Genomic DNA, 18,152 nt, shown 5'->3' on the forward strand with positions numbered 1-18,152 from the left:
TAATAAAACATTTTCAACTTCCATTTTATACCTTGAAGGAAAAAGACAGATTTTCTCCCCTCAGATATCTGCTGTGAATTGAAAGATGTGAAGCCACCAATGCTATTAAAATGAAATGCGTTATTTTGCAATTTGGGGATTTTTAAAACAAAATTGATATAAAGGTATACGTGTACATTACATGTACCGGTTTACATGTAAATGTACACACAGCGTTCTGTTTCTTCTAACGTGTATTCTGTGATGTGAAGCATGGAAATATTACACAGTACCAGTACATTGTAAATGTCCATTTGTTTGGGGTTTTTTGGTTCAGTTTTGTCGATGTTGCGTTCTCCATGCTATTTTCAAGTTTTATCCCAAAATATAGATTCCTTTTCTAAATTGCTATTTTCCTAGCAATACAAAAGTTATTCAATTTTTAATGCGACATCGACCGAAAACATTGGCCCATTTTTACAGATATTGAATTATTACATGTACTTTCAGTTTCATGTAACTTTCAAATTACTGGCTGCCACACAATAATTCCGTTCTCGTGGGGTAGGCTGGTTCCTGCCCCACATCCAGTATCGATAGTGTATGGACCAGGAGCCAGTCTGCTCGAAAAGTGGATCTGTTTGTGCCCAAAATAAAAAACTAAATTTCAGCTAGGGTTGCAGACATCAAAAGAAACAAAAGGCTTTTTTTTTTTATTTGAATGAAACAAACAACTGGAATATTTATCAATAGAAAAAAAATATTGAATCTGTTGAAGAGCACATACAGTACTGTACTGACAGTGAAAAGTGAGGAAAACCAGGCACCTGAAAGTATGTGTTCCTTTTTAAAGTCAGTTGATCAAAACATGCCACTGATTCAAATTTTATAAAACAGCGAGAGTCAAGAAATATTCTTTAACCCTCCTGCTGTCTGAACAGTCTCAGACAGTCAAAAAAATAAAACCTCGCTCCTGCCATGCCTTTTACACAGGCTAGTCACCAACAGTCACATCATATTTCAAGCAAGTACTGTGACTAGTCAAATTCAGTCAACAGACAAAAGCAGGCAAGTGGTGGGCAAAGCTGGCTCATTAATTACCTACAGTAGATGTACAGCCAGTCAATCCTGTTTTGTGTAGGCTGTGAGCTCTTAACTATGAAGCCCGGGAAGGGACAGGGTGAAATTTTTTTGGTAATTTGCTAATTCGTTCCCATGAATTACTAATTCTTTCGCACGAATTGCTAACTCCTTCACACGAATTGCTATTTCGTTCGCACGAATTGCTATTTCGTTCCCACCAATTGCTAATTCGTTCCCACGAATTGCTAATTCGTTCCCACGAATTGCTAATTCGTTCCCACGAATTGCTAATTCGTTCCAACGAATTGCTAATTCGTTCGCACGAATTGCTATTTCGTTCCCACGAATTGCTTATTTGTTCCCACGAATTACCAACTCGTTCCCACGAATTACTAACGCGTACCCGGAGGCACGAGTTAGCTATTCGTTCCCACGAATTAGGAAATCGTGCGAACAAACTAGCAATTCGTGGGAACGAATTAACAATTCGTGCGAACAAACTAGCAATTCGTGCGAACGAAATAGCAATTCGTGGGAATAACAAACTAGCAATTCATGGGAACGAAATAGCAATTCGTGGGAACGAAATAGCAATTCGTGCGAACGAGTTAGCAATTCGTGGGAACGAATTAGCAAATTACAAAAAAAAATTCCACCCTGTCCCTGTGACCCTTCCCGGGCTTCATACTTAACTGTTGAAAACAGTCATTTGATTTATTTTGACTGAAAGGACAACTTTGCAAAGGATGTACATGTATGCTTGCATAGGAGGGTTTTATTTAATACTAATAATTAATCTTAAATACAGAAAGGAAACTATTTCGTTTTCATTTTCCGAATTCAAACAATACATGTTGCTTGCATCCCTCGGAGGAAAACTGCTGATGAAGAGAAGATCCAGCAGCTAGTCTTCCTTTTACATGCTCAAGTATGTAAAATGTCACTGAGGGACTACAAATGTAAGATCTCATTGAATTGTTTGGCTGTCATCAGTAGAGTGGCCAAGGATGTAGATGGAGTTGATTGAGTTAGGTACTCTGGAGGATGGGATAAGTGGATTTGCTGGGCTCAGGGTCAGTACATGTAGGAATTCAATGTCGTGTAGCCCTTGACCTTCTGTTGTAAATGGAGACACATTTGCACACAACAATTTTATGCTTCAGAGTTCATTTTGTTGATCATGACATGTACATGTATACATGTACATGTTTGTACCATCCATGTTGGCCATGCTTCATGTTATGGACTCGGAGCACAAGTACATGTACCCCCTCAACGGTAAAGGGAGAGTTAAGGGAGACCACTGGGCATGCTGGGAGGGACATTTGAAAGCATACAAGCATACATGTTGATGATCAAAAGTAAAGTACTGTATGCATTTTTTGACACTAACATTGTAGTCATGGGCGTCGCCAGGATTTTTGCTAGAGGGGGGCAAAACATATTTTTCCAAAAAAATACCTGTATTTCTCAACATTTTCTCGATTTCTCAGTTTTAGAGGGGGGCAGGGACATTTTGCCCCCCCCCCCCCCAACTCATTAAATTTACACCACTATGACTTCGCGCCTTTTTTTTTTTTTTTTTGTTTTTGTTTTTTTGCTTTTCCATGGGGGGCAAGCGCCCCCCTTGCCCCCCCCCCCCCCTCGCGACGCCCATGATTGTAGTACTTTGCCTAAATTGTTTCGAGATCTTGAGGAAAAGGAATATTTAAAATGATAAAATTCAATATTCAGTATAAAAAAATTAAAAAGAACCCATTTTCTCAGAAGTCCTGCCCAATGTATTTGGCGCTGTGAACAGGTGTGAAACTTATTGAAAACATTAAGTGCTGTAAAGTTCACTCTAGTTATGCCGATTTATATTTGGAAAAGGTTTTTGAGATTTTGAAATGACAGCTCAAACATAGAGCCATCAGACTGGCCCTCGCAGCTTCCGCGCCATCCAATTACACCAATATACCATGTACCCCTTCCACATCGTCTTCCTAGAATTATTTCCGTCATTTTCCACCAAGCCCCCTCCCACAGCAAATAGACATTCTGAATCAATTAAACATGTAAAAGGACCCATGCAATGTAATTTATTTTAATACAATTTTTAAAAATTCACCTAAATGTTAATCTTATTTTCAATTTTCCTTTTGCCATTTTCAAGGACATTTTTGTGCATTTCTGGGTTTTTTTGTATGCCAAATGCGAATGTCCATACATTCATAAAGCAATAAGTGTGATAGTCTGGTTCCCAGACCAAAAGATTCCGACTATTCCTGATGAATCTTAGGTCCGGTAGCCTCAGGTAATACAAAGTATTACAATTTACGTCACGTGACTAAAACGGGAGGAATTCCTCCTTTTTCCGAAAATTTCCGAAGTTTGCCGAAGTCGTTTCGTCGACAATCGGATAGCGCCCGAGTATTTCCGAGTATATAATATAGGTTTAATTAACTGCTAATTGCTTATTAATTTTATTTTAAATGAGTTGATAATTGATATTCATTGTTTTCATTTAGAAAACTTGAAATTCAACGACGAGTTTGTGCATCAAATATACTCGGATCGTACGGGCGAACGTTTTGCTGCATCATGTACAATTTTGAATTTGACGACCGTTACCGAGATTTTCCAAAACTCGGTCTTCATTCGGCTCCGCCTGCTAACAGTGCTATTTGGTTCCCTAATTTTGAAGATTCCAGATCAACATTACTCAATGTTATCTTACAAAAACATCAAACTGTTTTATCATAACTGTATGATATTACAAAGCAAGTGATTTATTTAAAGATTTGATCAGAACATTAAAAGCTACAAGTGATAAAGCGAAATCGGAAACGAAGCCGCGCTTTGAAAAAGGGCCATTAATGTCGTCATGTTTATTTTTAGCCACGGAGGCTGCCTGACCTACAATTTAAGACGTGAGCGTTGGGAATAATTGTCAGGTCTGGGAACCAGACTTAAAGTGTGACATCGTGTCAGGCAGAAACCTCAATGTTACAGCTCTACGAAACATACGTGTACAGTGTACATCAGCACCAAAATTTGCCAGAATTTTGGATATTTTCTTTTCCTTGGTGATTCATTGTTGTTTCTGTGCATGACAGTAAGCCAATGAGCAGACTTTTCTCAAACACATTCTCAATAAGCAAATTTTTGAGTTCACAATTTCAAATGACATCACAGCAACAGCACCCTCAGTTGTCCGGAAAAGCTTTTTAATAAAGAAGTGCACTTTTCAATAAAATTAAACAAAAAGGGATGTCCAATAATTTTCATACATTTTGGAGTAGAAAGTTGCACAAAATATGTTCCTAAGAAAAATTCACTCCATGAACCCTTTAAATAGAATTTTGTGAGCTCTGTGACCAGCAATACCTGGCTAATTGGCTTGTTCTGTTGCATTACATCAAGTAACCCCAAAATGTCTTCCATAAGTCACACAAGGTACATACGTGTACATGTACCGGTACATGTATTCACTGTACACGCATAGCCTAGAAATTTAATAAAAGGGTCGTCAAAAGCTGGTCATAATTCATACTTTAAAAGTCTAAAGAGCAGTCAATGCACTTTTATTCGATTAACTGATTGACGACTAAAATGAGCCAGTGAATACTCAGTCATAATTTAAATTTCATATTTTTTTCCCATGTCACAAAGCTGGGTTTTGGCATGGACAACCTGATGAATATTTGATGTTTGAGGCTTACTGCGCATCTGGCTAGTTCCCACTGATAGGTCTCGTCACCCTTGCAAGCTAGAAATTTCCCCTGATCTGCTAATACCCCTCAGATAATTAGCCCAACCCCCGACTCACGGCCCCACATGGTACAAGCGTGCAATGCCAACTGATCCGAACATGATGGTAATTTGGGCCAGTAATCTGTTAAGCTTGTCGCAACAGCTCGGCGCGGCAATTCCCCGAACGGCGGATCGGACCTTCCCCCTAGCAGAATCTGCATTAGCGCCCCTTGCGTTTTTGACATCAAAAGCTGAGAATCGCATTTCGGTCGGCTTTTCGGGATTAGGAAATCTGGAGTGTGAACGCTTTTAAGAATTAGCTCTGGTGCCATGAGTCCATCACAGCTGTTAATACAATTTTAAAGCCACAAGTTTTTTTTTCTCACCACTGCTTTCTCTATCCTGTAAATTCTGAGGGGATTTGGGTGTTATTTTGTTTCTGGTTAACAATTCAGTTTAAGGATATGTGCAGGTACATGTACGGTATCAGGCCAGGCAATTGATAGCTTTTACAGTGAATGACAGTTCGTAGGATGTGTGGAAAGAGGTCGCTAAGGGAAAAAATGAGTCAAAAGGTCAAATTCAGGTTTTTGGGGTAATCGATAGAGCATTGAAATATCGTTCATTTTGTATACATTTTTCCTCAAGGGGCTACGTAATCAGGAGATCCTACACTGTCTGTCATGGTGTCTGTCATGGTGTCTGTCTGATGTTAGTCTGTCTTACATGTATGTCTGTGTCACGTTTTTTGTAAAAGGCTTCAAGGAGTGTGCGCAAACACAAAATGCATCCCTAAGTTATATCATAAAGAAAGCTCCATGGTTGTATACATGCTCCGATTTCACTGTCCTCTGAAGTCATGGTTGGCACGTGAAAAAATTTATAATTTATTTGTTTTGTTTTGCTTTTGGGAGCAAATTTGTTTCTTTCAGACTTTGAATGGTTAAATATTACATTATCTTTATGAAAACACTCCAAAACATATCGCTGTTACGGAAAACATAACGTTGATGATGAAACATACATGTATGCCAAAATACCCTTTAATCGTACAAGTTTGTATGATAGTTTGCATTTTGAAACCCAACTCAAAAGTACGGAAATTGAGGGTGCACTGATCAGTTGTAAGACAGGCAGCTAGCAGATGCCGCAAGTAGAATAAACAAGACGGAAGGAGGTGTTTCATTGAGTGGTCGGGCACAACCCGCACACTCTTTGGATCTGTTACGATTATTCTTTCTTTCTTTCTTTCTTTTTCCGGACAATACTTCTCCGCGGGTTTTCTTTTTTTCCCGGACAATACTTCTCCGCGGGTTTTCTCCTAAACTGTATATGGTATGAACTTGTAACTTTCAATATATATTTACCCTCATCCGAAGTGGTGCATATTACTCTGACGTCATGATTACGTCATCAGGTGTCAAATTACAAGTGATTTTAGGTGGAAAAGTGACCATTTACTTTCACTTATAACTCTTGAACTAAATAATAAATGATGTTTGTATTCTGTAATGAGATAGACCATTAATTGCTCAACATTTTTTGTCGTGTACGTAAACTCGCTTGACCTTTACTTCCGGGTCTACCGGAAGGTCAAAGTTAGATGAATTCAAACTGGAGACGTTAGCCTGAAATAAAAACAAAGCAAAATTTCTTCCGAACGGTTTACGGTACAATCACAAAACCTTGTGTGAACTTGTACCATGTTACGAAGATGTTATACATTTTGTTACATCGGCATGACGTCATCGGGTATCAAATTACAAGCGATTTAAGGGCAAATTTTGACAAAACAGTTTGTGCTATATCTTTTGAACTAAATAGATTATCGTGTTTGTTTTTTTGTGAGGTTGTAGGCAATGCCGTGAGAAACATTTTGTGTTCCCGGACACAAAACCACTTGACCTTTACTTCCTGTGTTACCGGAAGTGCAATAAAAACTGAATATAACTCAAAAACGGAAGCATTTTACTACAGACATATATATTATGCAAGTGTTTAGTGAGAGATGCAAGTCACAAAAAACAGTGTGATGACGTCATCATCCGAAAGGGCGCCCCTAGCGACACATAAAATAGTGTTTCTTTTCTTTAATTTTAAAACCAAAGGTTCAAATGTTACCAAATTGCCCCTTGATATTCTTTGATTAACCACATATGACTTGGCAAGGTTTCAAATTCATGATGTCATCAGACCGGAAGTTACTTCTATGAGAATTTGCCAACGATCATATTTTAAATTTAATTCCATCATTTGATCCATGTCGTATATGTTAGCCCAAATAACGATACCATAACATGGTTCACATTTTGCTTCCAAATACTGTCACGTCGTCAAACCGGAAGTTCGGTGTTATGAATACATACACTTATATTTGCCAAATTTTCATACGTTATGTAACTTCACAATGAACATCCACTCCAAACTAAATCAGTATTCACTTCCCGTTTTTGACTAATGACATTATCAAGCCAGAAATAACTTGTAATGTGAATATAGAATGTTTACTGAAATGTATCACACCTTTAAAGATGCATTTTTTAAACAAAATAATTGATTGTCCTGGAAAGGATTTTTCTCTTACACAAAAAATATTCATGACTTAACTGGACAGTGTTTCATAAAATAGTTTTCTACCCGACCACTCTGCGTTTTGTAACAAAAAACGCGAATCTCTACTCTTTTTTTTCTTTTCTGTACAATTAATACATCTCCGCGGGTTTTCTCCTAAACGGTTTATGATATGAACTTGTAACTTTCAATGTATATCGACCCTCATCCCGAGTGGTGCATATTACCCTGACGTCATGATAACGTCATCAGGTATCAAAGTACAAGCGACTTTCGTTGAAAAAAATGACCATCTTCTTTCACCTATAACTCTTGAACAAAACGATCAATCATGTTCACACCTTGTAATCAGATAGACCATTAACTGATCAACTTTTTTAAAAATTCTTTAAAGTCAAAGTCGTTTGACCTTTCCTTCCGGGGCTGCCGGAAGGTCAAAGTTACAATGTAGGTGAATTCAAAATATAGAAATTAGCCTAAAATAGAAGGAAAACAAGATTTCTTTCCATAACCGATTGAAATCGCGCCTCACCAGTTTTCCTCTCATATCTGAATGCTGAAAATTAATATTTCCACAGCGTGTAGCCACAAACTTTTCTGTCGTAAAGTCAGTGCAGAATTGTATTATGCCCATGCAACAGAAAAAACAAACAAACATAAAAGCCATTTTATGATATGATTACAATATGTTGCATAAGCTCCAACGACGTTAGAGGCTTCGTCAAGTCTACCGTTGTCATAACATCAGTGCAGAATTTTATTATACCCATTGAAAAGACCACAAAAAAACATAAAGGCCATTTTATCTTAAGATTATGTTTCATAAAGTCTAACGACGTGAGACGCTCCGTCAATTCTACCAATGTCGTAACCTTAGTGCAGAATTTTATTATGCCCATGCAAAACACACAAAAAAAACAACATAAAAGCCATTTTATTTTAAGATTAGCATAATTCTGTTGCATAAGCTCCAACGACGTTAGAGGCTTCGTGAAGTCTACCAATAGTCCCAACTGGTTATATGCTTGAGTAGCCATCCATGCAGCACCAGATGTGCACTTCCTGATAGGCCTACAAGTCGTGTCGAGGTATTAAAGCAACAAGTTCAACTGCAGTTTGTGTGATTTTCTTTGTGAAAAACACAGGGTAATGGTTGCAGGGTAATGGGAGGGGTATTGTGCAGTTCAATTATGAGTAAGTAAGTTTAAACACAAGAAAATATGCCAGCCCAACCACTGTGCGTTTGTAACTCAACAAACGCGAACCTCTAGTTATTTTTCCTCAGCATTAAAGGAGGTTAGCATGTAATACTAATGGTATGAACATGAAGCAACAAACGTGCTCAAAATCTAAAGAAGGGTGCTGAACAACTACATAACCTGATGAAGTTTCAGCTCAGCTTTAGCTGTATACATGTATTCCAAGAAAAACAACATTCTAGGATCTCGATTTCAAATCAAAAGATGCTGAATCATGTTTTGAATTGGGCCTGAATTCAGTGTCCGAGACACGTCTCACTGAGCCAATTGCAGCTCTACGTGATGTCGCGCACTGATTTGATGAATTACAACAACCGCGCGCGCGTTTGCGTTGTGTCAACGCTTGTGCGCGCTTCGCCGAATAAAACAACGAACTGCTAACAGAAATTTCCAATGATGCGTCTTTAGAGGCATCTTTAGAAAGGCCTTCTGCCATTGATTTCTTCAAAATGACAGCATGCCAGAAAGAATAATCTCACAGGGAGTATAGTCCCCTTACTATCTTTCAACCAAGTATGTTTTTCAACAATAATTACGTCAGTTACTTTTTGGATGGCTGCAAATGTTGGACTGTAGCATTAGAGATGTACAGTATGTGCTCTTCAACAGTTTTTTTCCCCTCCTAACAAATTTTGACTCATAGGGCTTAAGTGTTTAATCTTTTTAACCCTCCCTCTCTGGCTGGCAATTTCAACAAGGCCAGCCCAGCAGTCAAAATAAATCAGGGGACTGTCTTCACAATTGAGTGCTCCCTGCCTTCATAAAGCAGGATTGACTGGCTGTGATTGTTATAAAAACTGATCACCACTGGTAGGCCATATTACTGCAGGAGATTCCTAAGCCAGCTGTCACAGAATAAATCGTTATTGGCTGTAATTGATCAATACACATTAAACAGATATTATGTCCTGGAATGAGCCCAATTGGGCTGCAAAACATGTTTAAATATGATGTTAATTGGAAAGAGCATTTAAAAGTAGGATAAATGTCCACACAAACATCCTTTAAAAGCTTGGCGTTTTTGTGTTATTCTTGCGAGAAAAAAAATGCAGGGATTGAAATTTTGAGCTAAACAATTGAACTGTTGGGTGCTATTCGTGATTCCTGCTGCACACGCTCAACCACACATACTGAAATTTGTATCCTTGTGGAGACATTTCTTTGTTCTCGAGTACTACAGTTTTCGAGTTTAAAAGTACAGTGTCAAAATGCTCTTGTTTAACCAGAATTAATTTCCTTGGCTGAAATTCGGACTTAATATCTCTTTTCTAAAACTCTAACATTTGCGACAAATCAACATACCGTGGAAATTCCTAGTTTTTGAGTAAAATCCACCTATCTTTTTGTGAAAACCTTGTGGAGACGTATAGAAATTGCCCTGTGGAGACGTATACAATCTTTTGTTCCCTATTGTCATGATTGTGTGCATGTCTCCACAGTGCACGATGTATCAGATCAGTGCATCGCATTCTGCAGACGTGCGAGAAACAACATTTGTGTATTGGTGCTGTGTGTATTTTTTGTCACACACAAAACGTGTATCGTACAATGTACCGGTACATTGAATGGACACTGGAAATGCATATATGCCACAAAATGTCCACCGCATCAGAAGTAAACAACTGGGATTTTTCGTCTTATCTCATGAATAGTGCGACATTACATGTACATGTAGGTTAGTTTCCTTTCAACCGGACTTTTGAAATAGGATAAGTAAATAATCCAAGAAATTCTGGCTTTTCAGGCGGTAACATTCATGCAACAAAAATATACTGTACATGTTTTCTTTAATGCTAACTACCGGTATCATGTACATGTACATGTACTGTTATAGCCATCGGAAAAAAAAGAAAAAGAAGGGAAAGCCAGTTGATACCAGTTTCAGCTTCAGCTGATACAGCTTAAAGGGGCACTAGGTCCAGAAATCCCCGAAAATTTCATGTTTTGGATTGTTTACTTAGCCTATTTCAAACATCTGGTTGAAAGAAAACCAACCTAATGTCTTACCGTTCCAGAGAAAAGAGGAAAAATCCCCAGTTGTTTACATCGCACACGACAGAGTACGAGTACGTTTTTTCGTGACGTTCTCAGTGTCCGATATACACGTTGTGTGTCTCGGGAACAGCGGTGACCAATCACCAATGCAAAAAAAAAAAGACGTTTCTTGAACGTCCGCAAAAGGCGAACACTTTACGAATGAAATCACAACTAGCATCCAAACACCTCGAATTTATGGGGTCGCAAAAGTGGACTTCGAAATTCGTTCTCGGAAGCATAATACAGGAATAACACAAAAACGCCCAGTTTTGAAAGGATAGTTGTGTGGATGTTTATATCTTACTTTTAAATGTTATTTCCGATTAACATCATCTCGTTCAAAGCGCGTTTTGTAGCTCAATTGGGCTGTTCCAGCACCCGATTTCATCAAACTCTTTGTAACTTACGATGCATCGCAGCGCTGCGATGCGTCGTATCTCTACGATGCGTCGCAGCTGCGACGCGTCCTGCGATCCATTTCACTAAACACGTCGTAAGTGCGACGCGTCGTAGGTGTATTTATAGCACAACTCGGTGACTGTTTTATGTCTTTAGTCAGCGTACAGTAAATAGTCGTCTGATATTCAACAAAGAGTCGTCGGATCTCAGCTCGAAACTTGTTAAAACGTAAAACAAAATGGCGGCCGTGCGATGCAATTTTGAAGGAAAACAAGCTCTCATTGGACTGTATAGCTACTTTGAAATTTCAACTCTAATATTCCGGTCTAATTCATAATTATTCAATGAATTTTCTATTTACAACTTTACACACATTGCCTCGGTATTATAATCTCGTTAATGTAATGTTTGTGGCATAAAACTGGCTTAGAAATGACTCTTCTTATTTTGCGATGACCACTAGACACGTCGTAACTTGCGACGTGTTTTAAGCCGTTGTCAAGGAACTTACGACGCGTTCAACACATCGCAACTTTAGTGAAATGGAAGATACGACGCGCCGCAAGTTGCGACGTGTTACACGTCGTAACTTGAGTTGCGACACGTCGCAGCGCTTCGTAAATCGGGTGCAGGACCTACATTGTAGTATCCCTTTAACACTAAATGTAACAAAAAATGTACATGTTTTCTTTAAGGTCTGAGCTAATTATCATGTTTATAGTCATCTGAAAAACAAAAACAACCAAGGGAAAACCAGTTGATCTCAGCTTCAGCTTCAGCTAATGCAGCTTTAGTGGCACGTTTTTGTTTTACATTTACAACAATGTTGCAGTGAGAGCAAAAACTAGAAATTGGAAATCCAACAACAAATGTATCACTTACCGCATATTGCCGCGTCGATATCGATCCATCGTTAATTGCTGTCCTGGATGTCTGTGCTTACAGTTTTAAAAAAAAAGTGTGTTGCACAATGGAAAAGGCAATTAATTCACAGGAAGTCTCCACAGGTGCAATGCTTGATGTACAGTAACTGCATCTACCAAAAAGGAGTTTCGGTTTACTAGCAGTATGTGGTCAATTCAGCCGACCAAAGTTGAAGGCGTTGACCTACATGTATAATCTGAAGCCTCTTTGACAAGCTAAAATTCTTTCGACGTCAAGATGCTGACTGTACAGTCCAATGCTGATGCAGCCACTGATGAAAATGACGACGAGGATGCAGTCTCACTGGATGCCTTCCATCCCTCCCTCTCTGTCTCTTGAGTTAATCTTGAAGTATCCAATACCAAGCCACTTAATGGATCCCCGCAAGCCGTTGATGCTCTGAGAGAGAGTGGTTACTGGAGGTGTGTGACCACCAAGAGCTCGGCTCCTGGCCGGGAATTCAATTAATCTCCCTACTCACGGAGGAACTCAATTCCGCAAAGGTGTGATTATCGCGCCAGGATACAGATCTTGGCATGTACAGGAGTGGCACCGTGCAGTCAACTCAGGCCGCGGATAGCGTCAAGTAAAACTGGTAGATAGTCGTAAAAGGTTGTGAAAACAACTCGGAACTCGAGGGGAAAAAGAACAAATCAATCTTGCAGAAAATGTTGTCTACTATCCAACGAATGAACCTTTTCAACCACTTAAGACTGCCGGTGCTAGTGCTTAGTCACAGGTGCACAACATAGGATTTCTCACTTAAGGAACAATGATTCAACCTGAAAGCCAAATCGGTGGTTGTCTACACATAAGTTTATGAGAGAGCGATCAATACGACCACATGCACCACTCGGCGTTTCTCTCACAGATTTTCGCTGAACGCGAAAAATGTTTTCAATCTGAAAGCCAAACTGGTGATTGTCTGCCGATGAGCTTCAGTTTCAGATGAGTGCAGTTATCACGACTTGTATCACTCGGCACTTCTTTCCAGCATGTTTATGCACAAAATATTGCGTCCGAGTTGCTTAGGTACATCCAGTCGTCCCTTTCCAGCATAACATGAATGTATGCAATCAGCTGTTGGATCTTAACTACAAAAGGAATCTTGCATCAAGACTTCAGGCAGTAAGCTGAATCGTCTGATCAAAACGATGCACACTTCATGAAACTAAACGTTTTCTGATAACCCAATTCCAACGGTAGCCTGATCGTGTGCCGCCTTTGGTCATGTCTCGCCCACAAAGGCGGCAAGTCACCATTTACCTTGCTCCAATGAATACCCCACAAAGCCTCATGAATATTCATACGGTCATTAATCCATGAGGCAGAGCGTAAGCCACCAATGGCGAGGGGAGCTCAGCCTCTCTGCAACAGGTCCAGCTGGAAAGGAACCAATCTCGTTACGCTCATAATCACACTGCTTGCAATCTGGGTAAGTGTGTATCCAGGGAGTCAATACTCCCCCCTGGATAGCGCAACGTGAGAATAAGACGCTGTCAAAGATCATTACATTCGATTGGTTTTCGTAACAATGAATGAGACGAGTGAAACGTGACCTGCACCTCAATTGAGCGTTTGCCATGGGAGTGATCGACCGCATGACTGGCTGCAGGGTTGTTGAGGGTGTGGAGACCTGATGCATTGCAGACCTGAGGCTTGCTATGCTAAAGAGGACTTGGAAACATTTGCAAAGAAAAGCAGAGTGCATCTCATAACAAAACAAAAATTCTCTAAAGGTAATTCTTTGTGATATTTTATATTTGTCTATAGATGTAGTCTCCACAAATCATGAACTTGAAGTCATACAGCCAAAAGGAAGACACGTAGACAAAAAAATTGTGATAAATGTACCACTAGCCATGGTGCTAGCCTTGTTACATGTACATGTACATGCATACATTGTACATGATTGTATACACTCACAACATTTACCGGTACCTGTATATTTGTACAGCTGATGATTACTAGCTATTGAACTATGATTGAAAAATGTGATGCATTGTAGTACTCATGAGCAAAAACTACCGGTACTGCAAAATACATTTTAACAAAAACACTAGAACCAGGCTACATACATGTAATTAGTCTTTTCATTGGCTCAGGGCCAATTAAGCTTGCATTGGTCCCCCCCCCCCCCTCCCCCACACACATTAATTTATCATGTAGATGTTTATTAATTCAACAAGCCAGCCTTGCTCCATTAACAAGACAATTTATGACCTGTCATCATCACATATATGGAGTTTGCTATTAAATTACTGTCACGCATCCATATCAGATCCGCCCTCACTGAAAACAAATTACACATTGCATTGAGCTACAAATAAAAAGCCTTTGTTTAGGCAAAAAAAAAAATACTCGGTCTCTGGTCAGCGCGCGTCGATTTAATCATGCGCGTCAACCTTTTTTTCCCTTCAAATTAACACGGAAGCTACAACAGCGCCCTCTTTTGCCACGCCTCCTCAAATTTTTGTACCAAGGAATGGGGACAATACAAGCTTGAAAAAAAAAAAAAGCCACCAAAAAAAACAAAAAAACGCGTCGCCGCATCAATTCCGGAACTTCGGTCTGACTAGAGACCGACTATTTTTTTTTTTTTGGCCTTACAGCTACCAGGTATAGCTCTATGGGATCCGTGCACAAGTACCCATCAAAGGCCAGAAAAGAAGAGTTGGGGGAGACCTAGAATGGTTCCCGATCCATCCACTGCGTATTTCGAATGTATCCTAAGTTATTGGAGGCGGGGATTAGTCTTGGAGACCATCGCAAGTTGAATTCGAACGTATTCGCGCGCCGACGACGCCTGAAGCTCACGCGAAGGCGCGGTGGCTATAGCTTTTGCACATTCAGGAAGTCGTGCGTACTTCGCACGCGAACCAGTACAGTACAGAACGCGTATGCTGTGTGTCCTGTCCCTGGATGGAGCTCTCAAAAGAGGTAAAAACGTGCCCCCTTTTGTTGGCGCACGGAGCCTATAGATACCGGTACCATCATCATCATGATGTCTCCTGCCCCAAAGGCGCGGAGACCAGACATGTGCAATGTGGCTGCGCCAGAGATATCTCTACTCTGGGTAAAAGTACATGTACCATGAGCCATATCAACTATCAGGCCAGTGTTTGTCTCCATTTTCAGTGGCATGCAATGACTGAGAATATCTCCATTTCCCCGGATGGGATGCTAGTCTATCGCAGGTTACTCCCCAGCTAATCCTCGGTAGGCCCTACCCATTTACATTGAACATGTACTCCTGGGTGGAATGAGGAAAATGGAGGTGAAGTTGCTTGCCCAAGGACACAACATATGGCCAGCAGAGCTCTGGATTGGAACCCCTGACCCTCGGATCATGAGTCACGAATTCTAACCACTAGGCCAAACTCTGGGTGGCATTCATCAAAGAATTTGTCTGAAATTACACGACGATGTGTACCTGTATACCTTGCCGTGTAATTTCTGACAAATTCTTTGAATGGTGCCATTACATGAACCAGTACATGTACCGGTACATAAAAAATCTGCAGAGTTATTAGAAAGTTTACATTCCCTTTTGTGCCCAAGTACGGTATGAACCACCTTAACCCTAACCAAACTCAACCCATCAAAGTTCAACAGCAGGTTTTGTTTAAATCTGTTGGGATAGGTACAGTACCCCTAAACTCATGGTCTTTTGGTCCAACAGTGTGTGTGTACAATTTCCCATGTGTGTGTTGGAATTTGCCAGAATGGGTATGGTTCCTAGTAAATTAGGCTGGGGAGGCACCCTCAAAATGATCGGTAGAGGGTTAGAGAGTCGTCCAGGGCCCCAGAGCAATATGTACCGGTACGGTAGGGTTATGTAACACGCATCAATACTACATGTACATGTATGTATACTCCTGACGAATCTCAACCCTGGAATTTACACACTTCATACGCTGTGCACAACTAAAATGACAGGATTTTTCTTCATCATGGCTAAATGTGTAACTGTTGAGCGAGATCGGTGGATTTGTGCAAACCTTCAATCAATCCAGTCCGAAATCTCAGCCTTTACAGCACTTCCCTTTTCACAAAACAATCCCCCCCCCCCAGACATGCCAGAGCCGTACCAAGAAAAGGTGATCGACTGATTGCAGCAACGATGGCGATCAACCAATCACAAAAACAAAAGCGCATCATCAGATCCACCAATCATGCCCAACGTACATGTAACCATTACAAATCAGTACAGGAATAGAACAGAACTTGTACTTGCTTATCTGTACTTTCAAAAAAAATAATTGTCAACATGAACGCCATACATGTAGGCAACCAATAACCATACACACACACACATACTGAAATGTGTATCCTTGTGGAGACATTTCTTTGTTCTCGTGTACTAAAGTTTTCGAATTTGAAAGTACAGTTTCAAAATGCTCTTATAAAATGTTAACCAGACTTAATTTCCTTGGCTGAAATGCGGACTTAATGTATCCCTTTTCTAAAACTCTACCATTTGCAACAAATCAACATACCTTGGAAATTCCTAGTTTTTGAGTAAAATCCATATCTATTTCGTGAAAACCTTGTGGAGACGTACCAGTAATCATCTATTGCCCTGTGGAAACGTACAATCTTTTGTTCCCTATTGTGTGCATGTCTCCAGAGTGCACGGTGTATCAGATCACACATACGTATTCTTAAATGTTAATTATCCCTGAAATAGCAACATCAGTGGAGAAAAAAAAGGAAACTGTTCACTTTAAATTCCTAAGTAGTTTTGAATATTTCCAGTAAAAGGAACCGATAGAAACTGTTTGCCCTGGTAATTGGACCAGACATGTCAGGGGTGACGCCAGTTCGTTCTAAATTAGGTTGACTGATGCAACTGGATTATTGAACAGTGACTGCTAAAAACAATCCTGGGGCGTCAGGCTTTCGTTTTCCTTTCTGCAACCTGGACACAGTTGTCCACAGAAAGCAAGGTTTTCTTATAATTTTTTTCGTGGAAGGACTTGAATGGCCTGGAAGTCTTTTGGCTCAGTAATTTGGAAAGTCTTGTTGGGGGAGGCCGAGCTGGCGGGGAAACATTGGCAACGGTGACGTCAATGGCTCCGAGCGAATTCCACGGATCCCGGCCCACGGTAATTTGCAGACATTTTAGGGAAACCACCGGTAATTGTGAATGTCAGATCTTACTCACAATGACGAGAATATTGCTCTTGGGCCTGACTGGGGAGGAAACTGTATTTATCAGGATACAAAAGGCTGGGTGGAAATCTTTTCTTCGGACCCAGGGATTCTTCTCCGTGGATTGCGACTGTCAATTTGATTGAAATCAAGCCGTTTTCAGTAGATATTGAATGCAGTAAGCATGTTCAGAGGATGAAATTACAGTTGAGCACTGGATATTTTCCAACTTCCACTATGCCTGAACTTTGATATTTGCCGTTCATACATCATTAATAAAAATGAGTTTACCCTATTTACCTGCAGTGGTACCTTAAAATTTAGTAGATGTTTCGACTCATTTTTTGCATGTTTCTAGTAGTTTTTTTCTGAAACTGTTCGTGCATTTTAAAGTTAACATGCATTGTACAACGTTGGCAAACATTAAAAACAAAACTACACATAACCCCCCCCCCCCCCTTGACAGTAAGCATCCTGCCATGCCTGTGAAATCGCGGCAAATGTGCTGTCATTTTCAAGAAAAGTGGATTTTTTTGCATCAATTTCCAACGATGGTCGGCCGATTGACTTTTTTTTCAAATACTGCCCCCAATTTACCAAATTTACTTAGTCCACATTTGATTTGCAATTGGTTAAACATCCGTAAGCAGGTGCATGTCAGAGCTACATACGTACTAGTGGTTCCCTGACATGACATCTATGACTTCACATATTGTGATGATCTTACATTCATTCACTATAACTCAGAGTTGGATGACTCGTGATTCAGACTCGGACTCGGACTCGAGTCTAACTCGAGTCCCATTTTCCATGACTCGGACTGAGTCATGATGACAAATGCTTCAGACTTGGACTCGGACTGGAGTCCGACTCAAGTCCTATTTTCCGGCCGGCTATTTCAAATTCAAAGGGGGGGGGGGCAGGATGTGAGCTACTCCTCACTTGATGGCGCCCTTTTCTACTTTTTATCTCCCTCTTTCTAGCAATAATTCACAAATCCGTACAGGCCAA

This window comes from Patiria miniata, unplaced genomic scaffold (genome assembly GCF_015706575.1).
Source record: "Patiria miniata isolate m_02_andy unplaced genomic scaffold, ASM1570657v1 HiC_scaffold_9, whole genome shotgun sequence".
Classification (NCBI taxonomy): Eukaryota; Metazoa; Echinodermata; class Asteroidea; order Valvatida; family Asterinidae; genus Patiria; species Patiria miniata.